Genomic DNA, 21,319 nt, shown 5'->3' with positions numbered 1-21,319 from the left:
ATACATATTGTCCGATGATATATTGAAAATGTTAAGAACTACTAATGAAAGAGTTTGAGATTCTTTCTAAAAGGCAAAACTTGAAAGTCTGGGAGCAGAAACCATTTAAACCAGCATTTTAATGCAAACAGTGACAAATGTGATTTACAAGTAAAATTATATTTAATCTCAATATGATTTAAAGGGTCTGATTATATATATATGGATACATTATATATGTATCTCTACCAAACTTGGATGTCTTTTTTTTCCCAGTAATAAACAAACTTTGTTAAGTTGTTTTGATTGATACTGTGAAGCAGCTTTGATACAATCTGTATTGTGAAAAGCGCTATATAAATATATTTGACTTGACTTGACTTGACATTATCTGTTTTTTTTATTGTTAATATTATTAACAACACACCACAACTTATCAGCACAGCACAGCATAACGTAAAACATTGCGTATTGTATATTGCACATTGTATTGTATATTATTTATTGTTTTGTTAGTGTGTATGGTATTGTGAGTAATTGTGCACACATTAGATGTGTAAATCTATGTAAATTGTGTAAATCTGATGTTTGCTGTAAATTGTTATACGTCCCACCATGTCATGACTGCTATGTTGTCGGAACCTCACCCAAGAATTTCACCCACTGTTACACTTGTGTATATGGGTGTGTGTCAATAAAGGATTTGATTTGATTTTGATTTGATATTATTAGTTTATATAATATGGTTGTGTTGATAGCATTCTGACATTTTTAGTGGCTCTGGATCAGGCACAGTAAATGTGTAATGTCCTGTGGAAGTTTGTGTTTATTGTGGCAGAGCACAGAAAGCTTAAAGCAGGGTGTCAAACTAGGCCATGTACACACTAATACGTTTTCTTTTGAAGTTTTTTCGTTTTTAGAAATAATACTTTTCTGTGATAAAAACACAAAACAGGGTTTTCGTGTAAATGTACTTTTTTTATTTCTTGACCCTGTCATTAAGTTACTGTAGAACACATTAACTGTAATTATGCGTATATGATGAAATTATTTGTTTTTTGTCAATCTGTTTATTTTAATGTGAACAATGCGCTGCCACTTTAATTCAGCACCTGGAACGCATTGCCGGACCGCATCCGCGGGCAGTGTGAAAGCTCTAACCTGTTAACATGGGGGAAAATATGCACTGCAAATGGAGTATGTGTGAAACAGGCGGAAGAGAAGAGCTAAAAAGAGCTTCGCCGTGAGTTTATCGGGGCCTTAAAACACCACTTAGCGGTCAAAGGCTGCAAATGAATTTGTCTCAGAATCATCAGCACCTGTGGCAGCAGAAGAGCTGTTCTGGTTGAGTACCATCTGTACATGTCATAGCCATAGCACTATCCTCAACTTCCTGTGGGAAGCCAATTTGAAATGTCAACTAGTTAACAGATAAATGGCAAACACTAGCAGCATCCAGTGGTGGAAATTGTGGTGGAAATGGCTTTTAAAGCCAGCAGTTCAAACAGACAGATTAGAAGAAATGCTTTCCATTGTAGACGTTCTCTTCCAATCATGGCAGTCGGGTTACCTCACTAGGTGGCCGCACTGATTTCAAACATTAGTTTGGTTTCTTCACATTTAATTTTGGCCCTTTGTCAAACCCCCTACCCTGTTATTTGGCACACCACTCCAAAAGGACACTAGACACTGAAAACTTGTGTTGAAAATAAAAAAAAAATGCGTGTCTTGCTTTAGTAATTGCATCAATGTGATCCTTTTTGTATGCATCTAACACAACTATGTGTTACGGAGTAATTGTTTAAAATTTGAATATAGGATATTATTAAACATGTTCAATCATTATATATTTTGTATACTTTTATTATGAAAATCACACAGAGAACCATTAAATACTATTCATATACCATTTATTTGTGTTCTTATTTAAGATGAAGTTATAATGCATAGTTGTATTTACTACAGTAAAACATTTAAAATGACATTAAAACCTTATTGAACAAGCACTTTAAAACTTAATACAATTACAGAAACCTTCATAAAATTTAACAACAAGTACAGATGAGTTGTACAACATTTAAGGTCCAATTTCCTGATGAACAAGTCATCTTTCCCATAGTGTCCACCTTCAGGGCATAAAAACAGAAACATAAATATGACCAAATTATGAAATACAAGCTTTATGTAAAGTTCGCTTCTCAGCAGCTTAGTTGAGTATGAGCATTACCAAGGCTGGCATTTCCCGAAACAGGGGACATTTCTTGGAGACTTCACCAACGGATGATGATTTTCTGGTATTCTTCCCATCCTCTTTATCAGGATCAACCACTCCACTTGGCCCAGTTTCATCTGGAATCGGCAAAGAAGATTCATGTGTACAATGATGGCATTTCATACTGCAGATCCACCAACTATCACTCTGATCCCTTACCTTGAGATGCACCGAGAGATTGGATTTATTTTTCTGTCTGTTAATTATTCTCATTTTAAACATGACAGTGTCCAAACACAGAACAACTCCTGGTGAAGCAATTGAGATCCACGTGAAACTATTATAAAGATGGCGATTATTAAAGAGGAGAGTGAAGACATGAAGATTGAAACAGAAAACGAGAAGAGGAGTGTGGAGATTTACTAATAAACAAAATACAAAACAAAAAGAACTTAGAATCCAAACTAAATAGAAGGAGAACAGAACTGAGAGAATTCCACACATACATCCATGGAAGGACAATAACCGACACTGAACACAGGTGTATATATACACAGAGGATAACAAGCTAACAAGACACACATGGGAACAATCAGAACTATTCAACGAGAACACCACAAACTGACTATGAAATGGAGGGGGAGACAGAAACTTAAAAGTCCACACACACGACAGGTAAAATATGTTATAAGATACTGAGGAACAAAAAGGTTGGTTTTATCCTCTAAGCTGAACTCAGTCATTTGATCCTTAATAAAATGTCAAGCTCTACAGGAATGAATTATATTTTTAAAGGAATGTCATATGAGTGTTATGGTAGAAATTCCCCTACGCACCTGACTCAAGTTAACCTCTTGTGGACAGACATGTTGAGATCACATGACCAGACAAATAGTTTATTTGATAGCTTTCCTGTAGCTCAAACAGTAGAGAGTTGGCGATTGCAACGCCAAGGTCATGGGTTTGATTCCCAGGGAAAGCAAGAATTGATCATGTAAAATGTGTACTTTGAAATGCAATGTAAGTCACTTTGGATAAAAGTGTCGGCATAAATGTAAATGTAAATACTAGTGCTGAGATGATCCACGCTGGACATTGTAGTGGAAATTTTAATATTAATTGATCAGTAATAGATATTGCAAGGAAAGGGAATGCAACATGTTTTTCTCATTACTTGGAGAGATGTCTGAACAAGAGATATATTTTTATCTGTGAACGTGCAGAGTGAAGCACCCAAGGAACAGCTGAACAAGGCCTTTTGGTCCAAGAGGTCAGTATGCAGCTAAATTCAATGGTCCTAGTGTCAGTCAGTGACTAAAGGGAAGCATATGCAACAGTGTATTCCTTATTTGGCAACCTGCCTCAAGAAAGACACAGCCTGTAACCTTGGAAAATGTTATAAAAGCTGTTCAGCCCTTCCTGGTGTGGTCTCACTCACACTACAGCTTATGCCGAGTTCAGACTGCACGATTTTAGCCCCGATTTTGGCTCGCCGACAGGTTTTGAGAAATCGCAGACAAATGCCCGAAATCACAGGCAAATCGGTGCTCGTTCACGCGAGTGACAATCACGCAGTTTGAATGAGCAAAGACGCGATCTGAGAGAATCACCGACGAGTCACCGACGAGTCACCGACGCCCGTGAGATATTTGGCATGCTAAATATCTGGACCTGTCAGCGATTCACAATCCTGCTGTGTGAAATGTGTTCTGACTGAAAACTACAGCGGCGATGACCGACAGCCAATGAGAGAGCAAGATACAGGACAGCAGGATGTTCAGGGAGGAGTTATAGACCAGAATATCAGTATTTTAATAGATAGGCCTATATTTACAATTATATCAAACAGAAACAAAGCACAAACATTTGCATGACCAGCAGCAACAGCAGGACATTTGCAAAATTATTTATTTACCCCCAACTCTCTTCGCAAAACACAGTCCTTGCTCCCCTCGTCTTCCCAACCATTTCCTCCTGCATAAACTGTTTATTTTTCTCATTTTCGCTGCAAATCAGCGCACAGACAATTTGGATCGCAATCTTCTTGTAGGCTATCATTTTTAATAACAAATTCAGTGTCGCGCGAGAACTCCGGTCTCACGCTCGCTGATCTTCCGTTATTTCCTTGTCACTTCTCGCGTTTGTTTGGTTGTGAAACGTAGTTTGCGGACCAGGAAGAAGTTGTCTGCGATTCTTTCCTTTGTAAAGTCATGCAGTGTGAAACCTCCTGTCGCCGATCCATCGTGCAGTGTGAACACACCAGCAACTGAATGTTACCCCAGATAGTCATGCAGTGTGAAAACAACAGTGACCCGATTATTTTGAAAATCGTGCAGTCTGAAACTCGGCATTAACCTCTGTGTGGTGACTGGGTCCTTCTTGCAAGAATAAATACTTTTAAAAGACAGTTTGGTTTTAGAGTGTCTCTTACACTTACATGATGGTTTGATAATTAATTTTTGCCACCACAACATTTATTACTACATGTCATGCGTCAAATTAAGAAAGATACAATACGATCCCTAAACAAAAAGACATTTTGTGTGAATATTAAACCCAATATCTACTTCTGATTTGAAAATAATGAGTAGCATTCATTTCTATCAATTAATATGAAACAGCAATAAAAAAAAAAAAACATTTACATTTGCTGTAATGTTTGTGACTATTGTTATATGCTGATTGCTGAACTGCATTACCCAGGAGTACCAGGGGGTGAGCGGAAGGAAATGGAAGGAATAAATAAATAAAGTTGGTCGAGCTGAGAGTCGACATCACAGCACATTATGCCTGAGTTGTGTTTATTAATATACAATGATCACGAAAGAGTGAAATACAAATAGTACATGGTGTCAGAGAAAATAACGAACTCACACAGACGAGAAGATGGACTCCGCCGGTGTTCCGATGCACAGGATGGACTGGGATTCCCTCGACTTGCCTGACTTATGGAGGAGATTTCGACAACACGCAGAACTGATGTTCAAAGGCCAACTCCACAAAAAATCGGAAGAGGAACATTGCAGCTATCTCCTATTATGGGTAGGAGAAAAAGGCAGAGCCATTTACAACACCTGGACGCTGACTGACGAGAACGCAAAAGTTTTAGGCACATATTACAAAAGATTCGAAGCATATGTGATGCCAAAAAAGAACCACATCTTCGCACGATACAAGTTCCACGAGAAAGTACAAGCGGAAGGTGAGAGCTTTGACAATTTCGTCACTGAACTAAAATTATTAGTTAAAGACTGCGGATATGCCAATACAGACGAGATGGTAAGAGACAGGATAGTCTTCGCCATAAACTCCTCAAAAGTGAAGGAGAAATTGTTAAACTTCGGGCCAGATTTAACCCTTGATGGAGCAATAGACATTGCACGATCTAACGAAATAGCACAGGGACAGCTAAAATCCATGGCCGGACAGCACAGCACCACTCACACGCAACAGGTTGCGCATGCTGTGTTCAAACGAGGTAATAAACAGAAACATATAAAGACTGCCATCAGACGCGAACGAGACAGCATGAGATCTACAACATGCGGACGATGCGCGCAGGTGCATAGAGACACAGAAAAATGCCCAGCCATGGGTAGACAGTGCAAGAAGTGCGGGAAACCAAACCATTTCGCAAAGGCTTGCAAATCGCAACAAACGTGGAAACAAAAAAACGTACACGCCGTGAATAACGACACTGAACAAGCTTACGAATCACCTCAGGAATTCTTCATCGACACGATAACAAAAGAGCACAGTAACGTGATAAACGAACAAGCTTTTGCCGAAATTGAAGTAGGTTCAGAGCTACAGAGGATGAAATTTAAATTGGACACTGGGGCGCAAGTAAATATAATCCCAGAAAATAAAATAGGAGATGTTATCGATGTCAGCCAAATAAGCCCAGCAACACGTAAATTGTCAGGATACGGCGGAGAACCCCTTATCCGTGAGAGGAACATGTAGGCTGCAATGCAAGCACAAAGGGACCAAAGCCATGCAAGAATTCTATGTCGTTGACACTCAAGCACCGCCTATCCTTGGACTCAGAGCATGTCTGGAAATGGATCTAATAAAGCTGGTCCTTTCCATACAAACTGATACCAGACAAAGTGACGATCTACTGAGCGAGTTTGCTGACGTTTTTGAAGGAATCTGTGAATTCCCAGGCGAGTGTAAAATACACATAGACCCCTCTGCAGTCCTAGTAGTATATCCCCCACGGAAAATTCCCATCACGCTACGCTGACGTTTAAAGGATGAATTAGATAGAATGGAGCGCCAGGGGATCATCGCAAAAGTAGCCGAGCCCACAGATTGGGTCAACGCCTTAGTTGTAGTGGAAAAACCCTGGACTGGGGCTCTTCGCATATGCCTCGACCCGCACGACCTAAATAAAGCGATCAAAAGGCCGCATTATCCATTACCAACCCTGGATGACGTGATCTCCAGACTCTCAGGTGCAAGATACTTTAGTATATTAGATGCCAGATCAGGGTACTGGGCCATTAGACTGACGGAGGAGTCATCGATGCTCACCACATTCAACCGTTTCCTCCGTCTGCCTTTTGGGATAATCTCTGCGCAGGATGAGTTCCAAAGGAAAATCACCGAGACGTACGAAGGACTGCCCGGAGTAGCGGCGATTGTGGACGATATCCTAGTGTATGGTCGCACAAAAGACGAGCATGACAAAAACCTGCGTGAAATGCTGGAAAGAACAAGGGAAAAAGGTGTCCGTTTAAATCCTGAAAAAAAAGCACAATTTGCGTGCCTGAGGTCTGTTATTTTGGACACAGACTTACACATGACGGCATCAAACCAGATCGAGAGAAAATTAAAGCCATAAGGGAAATGGAACCGCCACAAAACAAATCCGAACTGGAAACCATACTGGGCATGATCAATTATCTGTCCAGATTAACCCTTAGAATGGCAGAGTTAAACGCACCGCTGCGACAGATGCTGAAGCAGGGCAATGAATTCACATGGGACGAGACACACAACGCTGCTTTTCAACAAATCAAAGACTTGATCACGAGGGAGCTGGGACCTGTTTTAGCATACTACAACCCAAACGAAGAATTGCGGCTGCAAGTCGACGCTTCTAAAAATGGTTTGGGCGCGGTACTTCTCCAACAGGAACAACCAATCTCGTACGCATCCAAATCACTCACAGAGACGGAACAGAATTACGCAAAAATCGAAAAAGAACTGTATGCCGTTCTGTTTGGGTGCAAGCCATTTCACCAGTATGTATATGGGAGAGCATTCATTGTGGAATCGGACCACAAACCATTAGAGTCCATATTAAAGAAACCGCTATCTGCCGCCCCTCCACGTCTACAGCGCATGTGTCTACAGCTGCAGAAGTATGACTTCACGTTGATCCACAAACCAGGTAAAGAAATACCCGTTGCAGATACATTATTCAGAAAATCTGTGGCCTACCATGACACATCATTAAATGAAGGCATGGAAGCGCAGGTACACACCGTAATCAACAACTTACCTGTAACAGCTGAAAAGCTCGCAGAGATTCGTGAGGCGACGAAGCAAGACTCCCAGCTCACGGCCTTAAAGCACATAGTCCACACAGGATGGACGGAGACGCGAAGGAGCTGTCCACTGTTGGTGCTGGAATATTGGAATCACAGAGATGAGATCTCTTTTGCTGACGGCATCGTACTAAAAGGGGAAAAAATCATTGTACCGCAAAGCCTAAGAAACAGCATGCTGCAAAAGATACACACAGGGCATATGGGAGTGGAAAAAAGTAAACAATAAGCGAGAGATGTCCTGTTCTGGCCGGGCATGGGCAAGCAAATAGAAGAAACTGTGCAAAATTGTTTTATTTGCCTAACGCACTGTAATTCAAACCAGCGGGAGCCAATGATCGCACACCCGATTCCCAAACGTCCATTTGTGGCAAAGCGAAAACTACATCATAGCCGTCGACTACTACAGTCGTTTTTTCGAGCTGGAAAAACTACACTCAACCTCCGCGGCTGCGGTGATCCAAAAGCTCAAGGGAATGTTTGTGCGCCATGGAGTGCCCGAGAAGATCGTGTCATATAACGGTCCGCAATACAGATCTCAGGAGTTCAGCGTTTTTGCGAAACAGTGGGACTTTGTGCACACAACAACTTGCCCGTACTATGCCTAAAAGTAACATTCTCGCAGACCAAACCGCAAAGCGTATACTCACAAAAGCGCGTGAAGAAGGAAAAGATCCGTACCTGAGCATTCTGGAGCATAGAAACGCACCTGTTGATGGTTTTAAACCAGCACAGCTTCTCATGAGCAGACAGCTTCGCTCAATCCTTCCCATCACTGGCAAGCTTCTGCAACCACAAACATGTGAACCTTCGGCAGTACAACTCAAAAGAGTACAATGCCAAGTAAAGCAGAAGTCATATTACGACAGATCCACGAAATCACTCACCACACTGGGACATGGAGCCAGCATATATGCCCAGCAAAGTAATGGACAATGGAAGCCTGCTGTAGTGTCGAGCGCTTTGGAGGACGGACGCTCATACATTATCCGAAACACCGAAGGTCAGGAATATCGCCGTAACCGCAAGCACCTGATGGATATAAAGGGACAAAGTGTGACAGTTTCAGCACAGCCCGTTTGTGATGATAACTCGAGTTCCCAGGAAGCGACAACAGGCAACCTCAATATGGACTCAAATGCAACCACACCTACACCCACTGATCATTGCGTGATTACCAGATCAGGTCACATAGTTAAGCAGAGGCAAATACTTGATCTATAACACATAAGTGTATGCTTGAAATGGTAATTGAATACCTTCATTCCAAATGTAAAAAAAAAAAAAGTTATATTGTTGAATTCTGCAAACATTTTGCTACTAATATTCATTTTGAAGAACGTCATACGATAGTTATATTGTATGTTAAGCTAAAGTTCGCCAGTTCATCGGCTATCTCATATAAATGGGGAATGTAAATATTTCCTTTAGGCATAAGTATATCCCAACTCAAGTTCATGTGACATGACATTCTGTTGTTTCATGCAGAATTGTAAAAAAAAAAAAAAAGGAAGATGTAATGTTTGTGACTATTGTTATATGCTGAACTGCATTACCCAGGAGTACCAGGGGGTGAGCGGAAGGAAGTGGAAGGAATAAATAACTAAAGTTGGTCGAGCTGAGGGTCGACATCACAGCACATTATGCCTGAGTTGTGTTTATTAATATACAGTGATCACGAAAGAGTGAAATACAAATAGTACATTTGCATAAAGCAAACATTAAATGTGAGTGATTCACTTTGCATTTGTGGTCTAAGAGCTCTATACGGGTACATGTCCTCCTATTATTACTGAAAAACAATAAGAAAGATTTAAATAACTTTGCAAAATCATTACCATTGACAACAGACATGCTGCCATGTGAAGAATTGTTTTTGTAAATACGACTCATCTTATACATCACGTACAGTCTGTATTAGTGTATGATTCAACTGTTCCCCAGGGTCTAGTATTAAAAAAAAATTACAGAACAATCGCAATACATTGCAAAATCGAATCGCAGTACTTGTAGAATCGCAATTCTTAAAAATCGCAATGCATATCGGCACCCAAGTATCGTGATAGTATTGAATTGGGAGATAGGTGTATCGTCCCAGTCCTATGAGGAACTGGACACAGTTTTCAGTCCTGCGGTACCAGTGACATATTTATGAAACAGAATTACTGAACTATTAAGGGTGTTTTTATTTATTTATTAGTTTACTTGATAGGGACCATGCATATTCATAAAACGTTGTACGATAATACACCATGTAAATATGCCAGAATTAGTAAAGGATACTACTTTTCATCTGCAGTCCCTAGGCCGGTAACATAAAAAACACCAACAAAAAGACAACCAACAGTCCTTGATAACAAAAAAACATTATACATTCACCACCATACTACATTTAAAGGTCCCGTTCTTTGCGATTCCATTTTTCAAACTTTAGTTAGTGTGTAATGTTGCTGTTAGAGCATAAATAATACCTGTAAAATTATAAAGCACAAAGTTCAATGCCTAGCGAGATATTTTATTTAACAGAAGTCCCCTTTCAAAGCCTACAGCGAACGTGCGGTTTGGACTACATCCCTCTACTTCCTTTTTTAATGACGTAACCGTTTTTTGACTAATCTCCGCCCACAGGAATACACAAAAAAGGGGGCGTGGTCTTGTTGAGCTCCCACGGAGAAGAGGAAGAGTATCGTTTGTAGAGTGTGTTTGTCGCCATGTCGTCGAGACACTGTTATTTTCATGCCGGAGTCAATTCACATTTGTTTGGCCTTCCCAGGGACGCTGTGCTTATGAGATCAATGGTTACAATTTATGTTTAACCCGGTTCCCGAAAAATATGATCCTCATTTAAAACTATGTGCAGCACATTTTGCCGAGGACAGCTTCCTCAATCTCAATCAGTTTAATGCCGGATTCGCACAAAGATTGTTCTTGAAAGATGGAGCAGTTCCCTCTTTGTCTGGAGAAGGCGCTGTTTATGGACCACAACCGGTAAGTGTATTTTATTATTTAAGTTGGTGCGTTTAACCGTTTCTGTAACTCATTACACAAAGTGTAACGCTGTTTAGCTTTGTTAACTAGATGGGAATTGAAACTAATCCAACAAACCTTTTAAATAAGTGTAGTAATCCAATCAGACACCATCGATTGTTGGTGTTTGTAATGATCAGTTTAAATTATTTGTTGATTATATCTAATGTTTACTGTTTAACCACAAGCTCGTTTAGCTGCAGCAACCCGAATCATTGTTCTATGGTTACTTACTGCAGTAAAGCCATGTTTGTTTACTATTCATTGCGAAGCTATTATGCTACAAATATATATACGAAATTGTAACCTTTAAAACATATATTACTAATCAAAACTCGTGCACACATGTAACTAAGGTAGGAATAAACAATGGACTTATTTTAAAAATTCAACAACACCATCGTTAATTCGACATACGAAAAAAAAAACACAAGCTTTTATAACAGTTTGTAACATTTAATATAATTAATAATAGTTTAGGATCCAAGTACGAATATTGAAACATTTGGATTCATGTAGCATGAGAGAAGAGCCCAAAGCCAGTTTCACTTTCAGCTTTGATTTAAATAAATTAATTTAGGCTATAAAGTAATTTATATAATTATAATGCATTAATTTATGTTTATTTTATTGACAATCTTTTTTTTTTATTCTTGATTTATATTGAATACCGTTAAATTTAAAGGATTTGTTGTGAAGTGAGCGGGAAAAAGCCTTAACAAGATATGTTGTTAAACCAATGTATTTTCTCATAATAACAAGATTAAAATTACTTTTTTTTTCCTCGTTGAAATTGACCCTTCGCTAAGCCACGCCCTCCCTGGCACGTCTATTACAGTGTGCACCGGTGTCAGACATTCCCATTGAGATCCCATTGAGTAATTTTTTGGCGAACATGTGAAATATCTGAGAGAGCAAGACAAAAGGGACTGCAGTATGCATTCGAGGGATATATCCACGACATAATCTACAACCGATTAGAGCAGGGTTTCTCAACCGGTGGGTCGCGACCCACAAGTGGGTCGTTGATAATTCTGTAGGGGGTCGCAAGACTTCAGTGTCTAGCACAGCCAATCAGTGGGCTTCACAATAGGCTCATTGCAATACGTGCAAGTGCAACAAAATAATCGGTTGGTAAACGCATTGGCGGCTCAATCGGACTAAAAAGCCTTGACACCTAATCATATAAACGCGCTCAGATTGAAACAAAAGTTGTGCATGTAAACATAGCCAGTCCTCCAACGAATCTGATTTGTGAATGTCGTACTTCATTATTGCCGTGGCTTCTAACGCTGTATTTCAACTATCCTATAAAAATAATTTATTATTGCCGCGAAAGGTCCTACTCTATTTACATAATGTTACACACACTAGCCCTACCTGCTATGCCAGACCTTATTAAATTATGCGCAGCCACGGCCTGTTAGCTTGACAAAATGCATCCGTTTTTTAAAAGAAAAAAAGCAGAAGATTCGGAAACTCCTTCAACATCAAAGGCAGCAAAATGTAATACAACGCAAGTACAACCCGGACTATATTAAATATGGATTTACTTCTTCGGATGAAAAACCACAGTGTGTCGAGTGTGGTGAGGTCTTGGCAAATGAATCCATGAAGCCATCCAAACTTGAACGTCACCTACAGACTAAACATCCAACATGTGTGGGTAAACTTGTGGATTACTTTGTACGAAAGCGAGACCTACTTAAAAGACAGCAAAGTAGTATTGTGTCGCTCACAATAGCTTCAAAAAGCACCCTGAAGGCAAGTTATCTGGCAGCTGGCCATATCGCCCGTGCTAAGAAATCGTTTAATATTGGTGAAGAGCTAGTTATCCCATGTGCATTTGACATGTGCCGCGAGGTACTAGGGGAAAGTGCTGCTAGCAAAATAAAAGAAATCCCACTCTCCAACGACACTGTCTCCAGACGGATTATAGACATGAGCGATGATATTGAAACGCAACTTTTGGATCGAGTGCGAGCAAGCCCCTTGTTTGCCATTCAAATCGACGAATCAACAGATATTTCAAAGATGGCATTATTGCTTGCATTTGTACGCTACAACTGCGAAGGTGCAACACACGAGGATCTACTGATGTGTAATGAGCTCTCGACACGGACGACAGCAGATGAGTGTTTCAATTGCCTTGATGGCTATTTCACAAAGAATGGCCTGGTTTGGAATAATTGCGTAGGTATTTGCACGGATGGCGCGGCCGCAATGACTGGCAAACATAGTGGTGTTGTGAGAAAAATTTTGGACAGAGCACCTGAGGCGACGTGGGTTCACTGCTTTTTACACCGCGAAAGCCTTGCAGCCAAAGAAATGTCAGTGCCCTTAAATGAGGTAATGGACATTGCTGTCAAAACAATTAATTTAGTGAAGAACAGCTGCTCTCAGTTCCCGCTTGTTTTCAATTTTGTGCGACCAGCTGGAATCAGACCACCGCCAGTTGTTATATCATAGTGAAATTAGGTGGCTCTCGCGAGGAAAAGCTCTTAATCGTCTTTTCGAAATCTGCAAGCAGGTGTACACATTTCTGGAGGAAAAATGGTCTCCCCTGGCGAAGCATTATACGGAGCCTGAATTTCTCGGGAAACTGGCATACATGTCCGATATCTTTGACCAGCTAAACCAACTAAACCTATCCTTTCAGGGGAGAAACAACAGTGTTTTCTTGATGGCTGACAAAATTGAAGCATTCAAACGGAAGTTGGTATTGTGGGAGAAGAGAGTGCAGGAGAACATTTCTGACATGTTTCCTAACCTCACTGATGTTCTGCAGGAATTCCCTCACATCAGCACAGACATACAGAGAATTGTCCGGGAACACCTGACCAGATTAACACAGAAATTCTCTGATTATTTCCCCAACGACCGAAGAGTTGGGAATGCGTGGATTCGCGATCCTTTTTCAGTAGATCCAAGTGATGTGGATGTTGTACTCCCCATTAATTTGCAAACAGAGTTAGTGGAACTTGCATCTGACGGCAGCCTGCAGCTTGCTTTTCGCAAAACAGACCTGAGCTCATTCTGGATTCAAACCAGACACGAATATCCTGAACTCGCAGAGCGTGCAACGAAGTTTCTCTTGCCATTTAGCACTACCTATCTTTGCGAGTCAGGATTTTCAACAGTGACTGCAACGAAAACAAAAAGCAGGAATAGGCTGACAACAGCTAGTTTGTGTGCGACACTACGAGTGGCAATTTCCCAAATTCCACCGCGTCTGGATATGATTATTTCAGAGCGGCAGTCTCAAGTGTCACATTAACGTGAGTAAAAAAAATCAGTTTGCCTCAGTCTATCTATTGAAAATGTTTCTGTGTTTTTGTAAAATTAATTATAATAAACATAGGCCTATGGAGTAGTAGCCTATATATCTAAGAGGCATTTCAGTTATTGAATTATTTCCAGCCTTAGTGGGTCGTATGACTGGCATACGAAATAAAAGTGGGTCGCAGTAGGCAAAAGGTTGAGAAACCCTGGATTAGAGAGTAATTTCAAAAAATTGAAGCTAAAGCCTATAGTCCCAGCGCAAGCAGCAGCCGTCTCATACGCTGACCATTCAAATGGGAAACACACAAATTGAGGAACAGCTATGTTCGAGCTCAGCAGGGTAAGTGAAATGTGAAAATAATCTAATAATTATAAATTAAACAGCTTATCCATAAACCTTGTGGAATAACACTAACACCGGGAGAGCCGCGATCGGATTGGGTTAAAGTTACTCAGTCAGGGGTAGTAGGCCGTCGATTAACAAAATGCTGAAATATATTTTAAAGTATGTCAGTGAGCCTCCGTCTTGTCTTTAATCGTCTTATTTTACAAAGCTTCCTGACTGTAATGGCACATTACATTACCGCTGAATGGGAGCTGAAAACCCACGTTCTTCAGACACGCCCCCTTGAGAGTCACACGAGTGAGGATTTGGCAAAAGGGATGACGGTTGGAGGGATGGAAGTTGGAGAGAACTAATGTAACTATTCCTGTGACTACTGACAATGTCAAATGATAAAACCATTTTCTACATGAAGTGTGGAAATACAATGCTCTGGATTCATCATGTAGTGTTTTTGTAAGAGTGTTGTGGTGAGTAATGTCATTGTTTTCTTTCTATATCTGTCATTTGATCATCCCGCTGCTGCTCTCAGTGCTGTAAGGAACACAAATAATTCAATACATTAAAATACTTCACTTTCATCAGAGCAAAGAAGAGTAAATGATTAACTGTAAAGTTTCAATAGAGGATGTCAAACACTCTAATTAGCTTCTGCATTGGGCAGGACGTTCATAGATGAGCGACCCATGTGATCTATACGATGAACTTTGATCTTCCTGAAAGAACTGAAGAAGTCATCATAGACCCCAGATTAGTGCCGGACAGGAGCTCTGTTGTGGTTCATGGTGAAGCAATTAAACAGGTTGCTTCTTATAAATAGTTATGGGTCCACATTGACAGTGAGCTTAAAATGGCACACACATGTGTCATGGCTGTGCACAAGGGTCCATCAGTGCTCAGCATTTTCTATGGAGATTACAATTATTTGGAGTGCGCTGTAATATAATGTTAATTTTTTATAAAGCAACGATAGAGTCGATGTTTTAAGAAATGGAATTATTGTTTGGTTCGGTTGTTTAACAGTAAAACTGAGAGCTCAAATAAATAACTTGGTGAGAGTGGCAATAAAAATTATGGGAACACAGAAAATTAACTCTTTACAGGATATTTTTGAGCTTTGCACCATCCAACAGGCCAACACGACTGTGTTAGACTCTTCACATGTATTATATCCTGAGTATTATATCCGGAGATACAGGGTTCCATTTTGCAAATATAAATTGAGTGTCAGCGTCAGTTCTGGCAGGCCAAGTAGTCAAGATGCTGCTAACGCTATTGGCCGACAACATGGTCTCATCAGCGATCTGCTCAGCTGAGCTGCATCAGCGTATCTGCCGTTCATCTCCCCTCACTGCTAATGATTACGCTCAAATCAGGAAGCCCTATTCAAGCAGATTCAGTTCGCTCCTAACTGCTTGCTGCTCGCTCTCTGCAATCTGTTTCTGTCCGATCTTCAAAACGCTCATGCTGTTGTTTAGCCCCAAACGTCTGGTCCTACTCACCCTGCTGTTGGCCATGACTTCCACCGCTGTTGAGGAGGATTCCTGGCAAATCGACTCCTCCGAGGACACCCGGGAATTGCCGATTCGGGACCAGGGGCAGGATGCCTGCCCGGATGACAACGCCGCCGTCCGCCGAAGCACTCGGCGGTTGGCGAGTAAATCCTCGTCTCTTCCCTGCATCAGCGATTAGCCCGTGGCCAAGATACTGGAATCATTGTTTATAAATGATATTCAGCCTCCGAGTGGCGCTTCTCACGAGGATTTATTTGTCTTCCTCTGTGACTCTCTGACTGTTCCAGCGGTCGACTTACTGCCGGTGCCTCCTCCCCAGTCCTCCGGGAAAAAGCACACTTTGAAGTGAAAAAATCCCGAAACGGCCGGCAGGCCTGTTGCACAAAAACGGCCGGCGGCCTTGTTCGTCCGGGCCCAAGCGCATCTCCAGCAGGTGACCCAGTGCTTATGGCACTGTCTGTAAGTTTTTCAGAGTTCTGCAGTGCATTTGGTGTGTATAGGGATGTTATTTGTGAAGTTCAACCGACACGCAGAGCCGAAATTGAAACTTATCTGGCCATTATTTCCGACCTAGCTCTCTCTTACGGTGGGGTTTTGTTTTATGAGTATCACAAGTCTTTTTCTGCAAAGGCAGCCATGTTCATTCAACGCTTTAACCAACGACTGGACTGGTCCGTGGTCGACCTCGCGCTTATAAGTACATTTTACAGGGCACCAAATCCTCTCTTGCTCCATCTGTGGCTCTCTCTCGCACTCTACTACCCTGTGCTCTAAATCTAGGCCTACACCTTATATGTCCCATCCTGGCTCGAGCCATAAATCTGGCTCCCAGGTGAATAACTTTGCTACTCCTCTTTGCTTTAATTTTAATGAGAATATTTGTAGGATGCATAACTGTAAACATCATCATGTTTGTAGCTACTGTGGGGATGCCCACCCAAAGTCTGTGTGCCCGAGGAGAACCCGCTTCATGAAAGCGGAGCGAAAGAAATGAAGCCTTCGACTCCCCATCAACGTCCCAAGGCTGGGACGGGCATTGAGGAAGCATCCGAACCGCTGTTTTGTGGATTATTTATTGACTGGTCTTGTTCATGGTTTCTTTGCTGGTCTGCTGGATTTGCCTACTGTGTCATTCTGTTGTAATAACCTATTGACGAAAACTGTGAACAAATGATCAACAGCAGCTGGCGCCGCTGAACAGATTCAGCTGTTGCTGCTGATCAGCGGCAGTGATGAGACACGCCCACACGCACAATAACAAACACACGAGACGAGAAAGAGCAGTGAATTCATGAACCGTGACAGCAGGATCTGTGAGTTGTGTTAATATATATATTCTTTTTATGATGTAGGGTTTTAGGATTTGAAATGTTTGTTAATGTTGTATGTTACATGTGTTATGTGTTGACGTTGCAGCAGTTCCCTAATCTAAAACTAAAATTTATGGGTTAGTTACGTATAAAACCCGGGAAGTATCTCGTTGTAGTCCCATTTGAGTCGTTTTTGTAGGCATTAAACTTCCTGATTTTTAAAAGACAATATCTCTGCTTACGTTGAACTTTCAGTGCAACAACTTTGCAGATACTGTTCATGCACCAACAGCAACATTACACACTATTTAAAATGAAAAAAGTGAAATCGCAATCAACCACCCCTTTAATGCCTAGGTGATGTTTTTTTATTTATTAGAACAAAACTCATAAAAATTATTTTTATCATAAAAATTATTTTCAGGCTCTTGTTTGGTGCCACATTTAATACCATCTATATTAGGGCACTGGGCATTGCAAAGATTTTTTAAATCGTGCTTAATATTTTCTAAACAAGTATTTATTTCCAGTTGAATTTTCTGATTTCCCATTGGCCCCCCCTGACTGGTTCTTGTGATGAAATGCCATCTGACATTTTCTTCTAAAATGAAAATATGTATCAAGCTCGTATGTTTAGGTTCAGTAATTCAATTTTAATGGCAATAGCTCATATTCATTGCCATTACAGTGGAATAACTTACAAGCTTGATAAAAATTATATTTCTAGAAGAAAATTTTAGATGGCACTCTCTGTCTTCTCAATGGGGACATTTTTGATCCAGAAGTAGCGGAGGATGATGATGGCCCACCCGAACCCCGCAACACACAAGCACGCGCAGGAGAGCAGGTGCGAGACACTCTAGTGCAACTGTGTGCCTGCTCTTCATGAGCACCATTACCTGTAACTGTGCGTTCACACTGCCGCCGGCGAGAGCGTCAAAGTGGCCAGAAGTCATTCATTGTCAATGAGAGCCGGCGGCGAGCTCCGGCGAGAGCGGCGCGGCGCGTCTTGGACGTTGAGAGCGGCGAGGAGAGTTGAAGTCAGGTCAACTTTATGGTAATAAGCAATGACGCGGTTCGGCGGCAACCGGCGGCAACCAATCGGAATATAGAAGTGCTCCGTTTGAGAGGAGTCCAGAGAACGCAGTCCTGTAAACTTTGCTTCCGACCACATTAGTTCCCAAGCAAAATTGAGGAGGTTGATCATTTGAATTTCATAAGGCGCGCAACACTAGTATTTATAGGCAATATTTTCGCGCTAGAACGCTTGTTTTTTCAGCGGGAATGCAAATTATAATAGCACTTAACCATGAACACAAAAGCCACACCACACAAATGGCTTTTAATTTGTTTATTTCATTAGCAAACATGTCACTATAATTGTTAAGTTTTTTCCATCGATCAATTTTCTGCAAAAATAACGATCGACATGCTTGTTTGCTTTGTGGCCCCTTTAAATACAGTTGTAAAAAAGACCACGCGTTCGATCTACGTCAGAGCATCAGAGCGTCGCTGAATCTTTCCACGGCGTCGCTGGCAGGGCGGCGAGAGCGAATTTTGCCGCTCTCGCCGGCGGCGGTGTGAACGTACAGTAAGACACTTTAACAGGTTAAGACACTAAAAATCAGTTCTTGTTCTCAGATTGACATTGTTCCAGCTTGTCTGTGTTAGTTATGATGTATATAGTTAGGTGTGTTTGCTGTGATGCGTACAGTGCAGTAGTAGTAGTTAGAGAGGTGCATGGCTATCTGTGTGCATCGCTCTGGCTTACAGCTGCTGGACAAAGCCTCTCCATCACCAAGACTCCCGTCGGGCCTCCTCGCGGCTGCACATGGTAACTGGGGATAGTGCAGACCCAGGCTAATCGACAGGGGATCTCGGAGCTACAGTGGTCACTAGAGGTGACACACACCAACCACTGGCACACTGCCTTAGGCTGTGTGTGTATTTGTATACCAAATCTTTGAAATTCTTGCTACATATTACATATTTGAGATTAATGTTTTACAAATTATTTACTTCAAGTGGAAATCCAAAAATTACCCAAGGCGTAAAGTCCTCATCTTGTACACATGCTTTGAATGAAACATATTGTTACGTACTCGTACGTAGTTAAGTGTTGCAATATGGATATGTGGTTGTGTTGTTGTTGTGGTGTGTGTTTTTCAGGTGTCCGTTGGATCAATCTACTGTCAATCTTCATGAAGGACGATGACGTTTCGGGTCACCTCCGCCAATCACATCTCACTACTGCAGTTAAATACCGCGATCACTTCAATGTCGGACAGCAGTGTGCTCACTTTTGTCTGTTGCGCTTGTTTGACTTGCTGTCAGTGATTTTCTGTGTGTCTAATATTCGAGTTCTGTTTATTGTTGCATAGTGTCTTGAGATTATACTGTTCAGCCTGATCAGTTTACAGAGTGTGTAAAGCTGGAAAGAGAGCAGGTTAGTAGGTCGCGCGACATACACTTTGCACTAAGGATGTTTTGGATTATATTAGACACACTAGTTTAGGAGAGTGCCCACTTTGTAAGTTTTGTTATTTAGTTAGTGTAGTTTAGTTAGAGCGTCTTGACGCCGAAGATTTTTCTTTTCTACATTTTTTGTTTTGTAGTTAGTTTAGTTGAATTAACTTTTAGCTAGTTTGTTTTGTTTTATTTATTTATTTGATTTGGCATCTCTCGTGCCCGCCTTCCCACCTTGTGTTTTTGTTTGTGTTTAATGTCGTTATTTTGTTATTGTTCTTATTCATTGTTTGTACATGTGGTAAATATTATTTTCTTCTTTGGCACTGATGATTAATAAATCCTTTTGAGCTGAGTTGTGAGAGTACGGTTTTCTTTTCTTGTTCTGTCCTGCACTTTGAGGTACACACACCATTTTTATAGGTGTTATTTCCTTATTCCCTAGTCAACGAAAAAAGAAGGACGTAACACATATATTGAATTATTTTAAAGTGATGCTGTACAAATGAGATTGCTAGTATCAAAGTCCCTTTAGATCTTTTAGAAAACTGTGAAGGTTGCCTTGCTGAAGCTGCTGAAGTTCACTTTCTTTCCTCATGATGACACTATAATAAATATGTTTTAATATGTTTCCTTTTGGTGGTGCTTTAAGCTCTATTCTGTGCACCTTTTGGCTGTTGTCTTCTTCGTTTCAGATCGTCAAGGCTTCCAAGTCCTAGACTCACGGACATCATCGTAAGAGACGCACCCTTCCTCTTAGCAAGCTACAGCATAGACATCCCGGAGTTCACTGATACATCTACACATTAAACCACGGGTTAAAGACATCACTAACTGTCTTAACCATCTGTATATTGCTCAAGCCGATGGTTCCATAGGGGGGTTAATGCTAAAGCTACGTATGTCATTAATTATGGAGCAAGAACCCCCATAAGTAACCATACCGCCAAAGATAAATTGTGTTCAATAAACTCAAGTAAACTTGCCAAAGTGGTCTCGTCTGAAATGTCTGGGGGTTGTGGGTATTTCTGAGCCAACATATTTTTCAGATATACCTGCAATTTGCTTGTTTTAAAAAACCATCTGGAATCTGCTACAAAATATGGGCACACAACAAAATACTTTAAAAATATAAATTACTCAATGTATGGAGTTATTATTGTGCCATAATAAAACAAACAAATCCAGCATTTTGCAAACAAACTCGATCTGCTTTGCAAAGGAAAACTCGACTCACAAACAAACAGAAAGCAATGTGCAAGTGAAAAGGTCAATTTGAGCGAAAATGCAGTGGAGTAACATATATGCATTGTGTTTTGCAAATATAAATAAATGAGCCAAGATAATGTTTCATAAATAAATAAAAAAACATACAAATTGCATGTAACCTTTGAACAAATACCAAATCTAGTGCATACAAATGAATATCTGTCTGTTATGATTGTGAGACACTTAGCTTTTTATGAGATCTCTCGGCTCCATTTTCTCACAAATGTGTCCAGGCAGATTTTCTCACAAATGCAGTTGAGCAACTTCCACTTCTAAAACAGTAGATGGCGCTAAACTAGGGGATTCATTTAGCGCAAGTCTCCCGGGAGAAGCACTTATTTGAAACGCGTGCTTGCTTG

General features: G+C 40.8%; 1 long non-coding RNA gene across 1 annotated transcript; it reads right to left on the bottom strand.

Moving 5' to 3' along the window:
- Window positions 1-1,952: 1,952 nt before the first annotated feature.
- LOC143718372 (uncharacterized) lies at window positions 1,953-2,872 on the bottom strand. The gene is made up of 3 exons (XR_013196328.1): window positions 2,411-2,872; window positions 2,207-2,328; window positions 1,953-2,105 (listed from the first exon to the last, which is right to left on the bottom strand). It is a non-coding gene; the product is annotated as an uncharacterized LOC143718372 (long non-coding RNA).
- Between the last annotated feature and the right edge of the window lie 18,447 nt (window positions 2,873-21,319).

Source organism: Siphateles boraxobius, unplaced genomic scaffold (genome assembly GCF_051911475.1).
Source record: "Siphateles boraxobius isolate OS27281-9 unplaced genomic scaffold, OSU_SipBor_1 61, whole genome shotgun sequence".
In the NCBI taxonomy this organism is placed as follows: domain Eukaryota; kingdom Metazoa; phylum Chordata; class Actinopteri; order Cypriniformes; family Leuciscidae; genus Siphateles; species Siphateles boraxobius.
The sequence above is the reverse complement of the archived record's forward strand: the minus strand, read 5'-3'. Positions and strand labels throughout refer to the sequence as shown.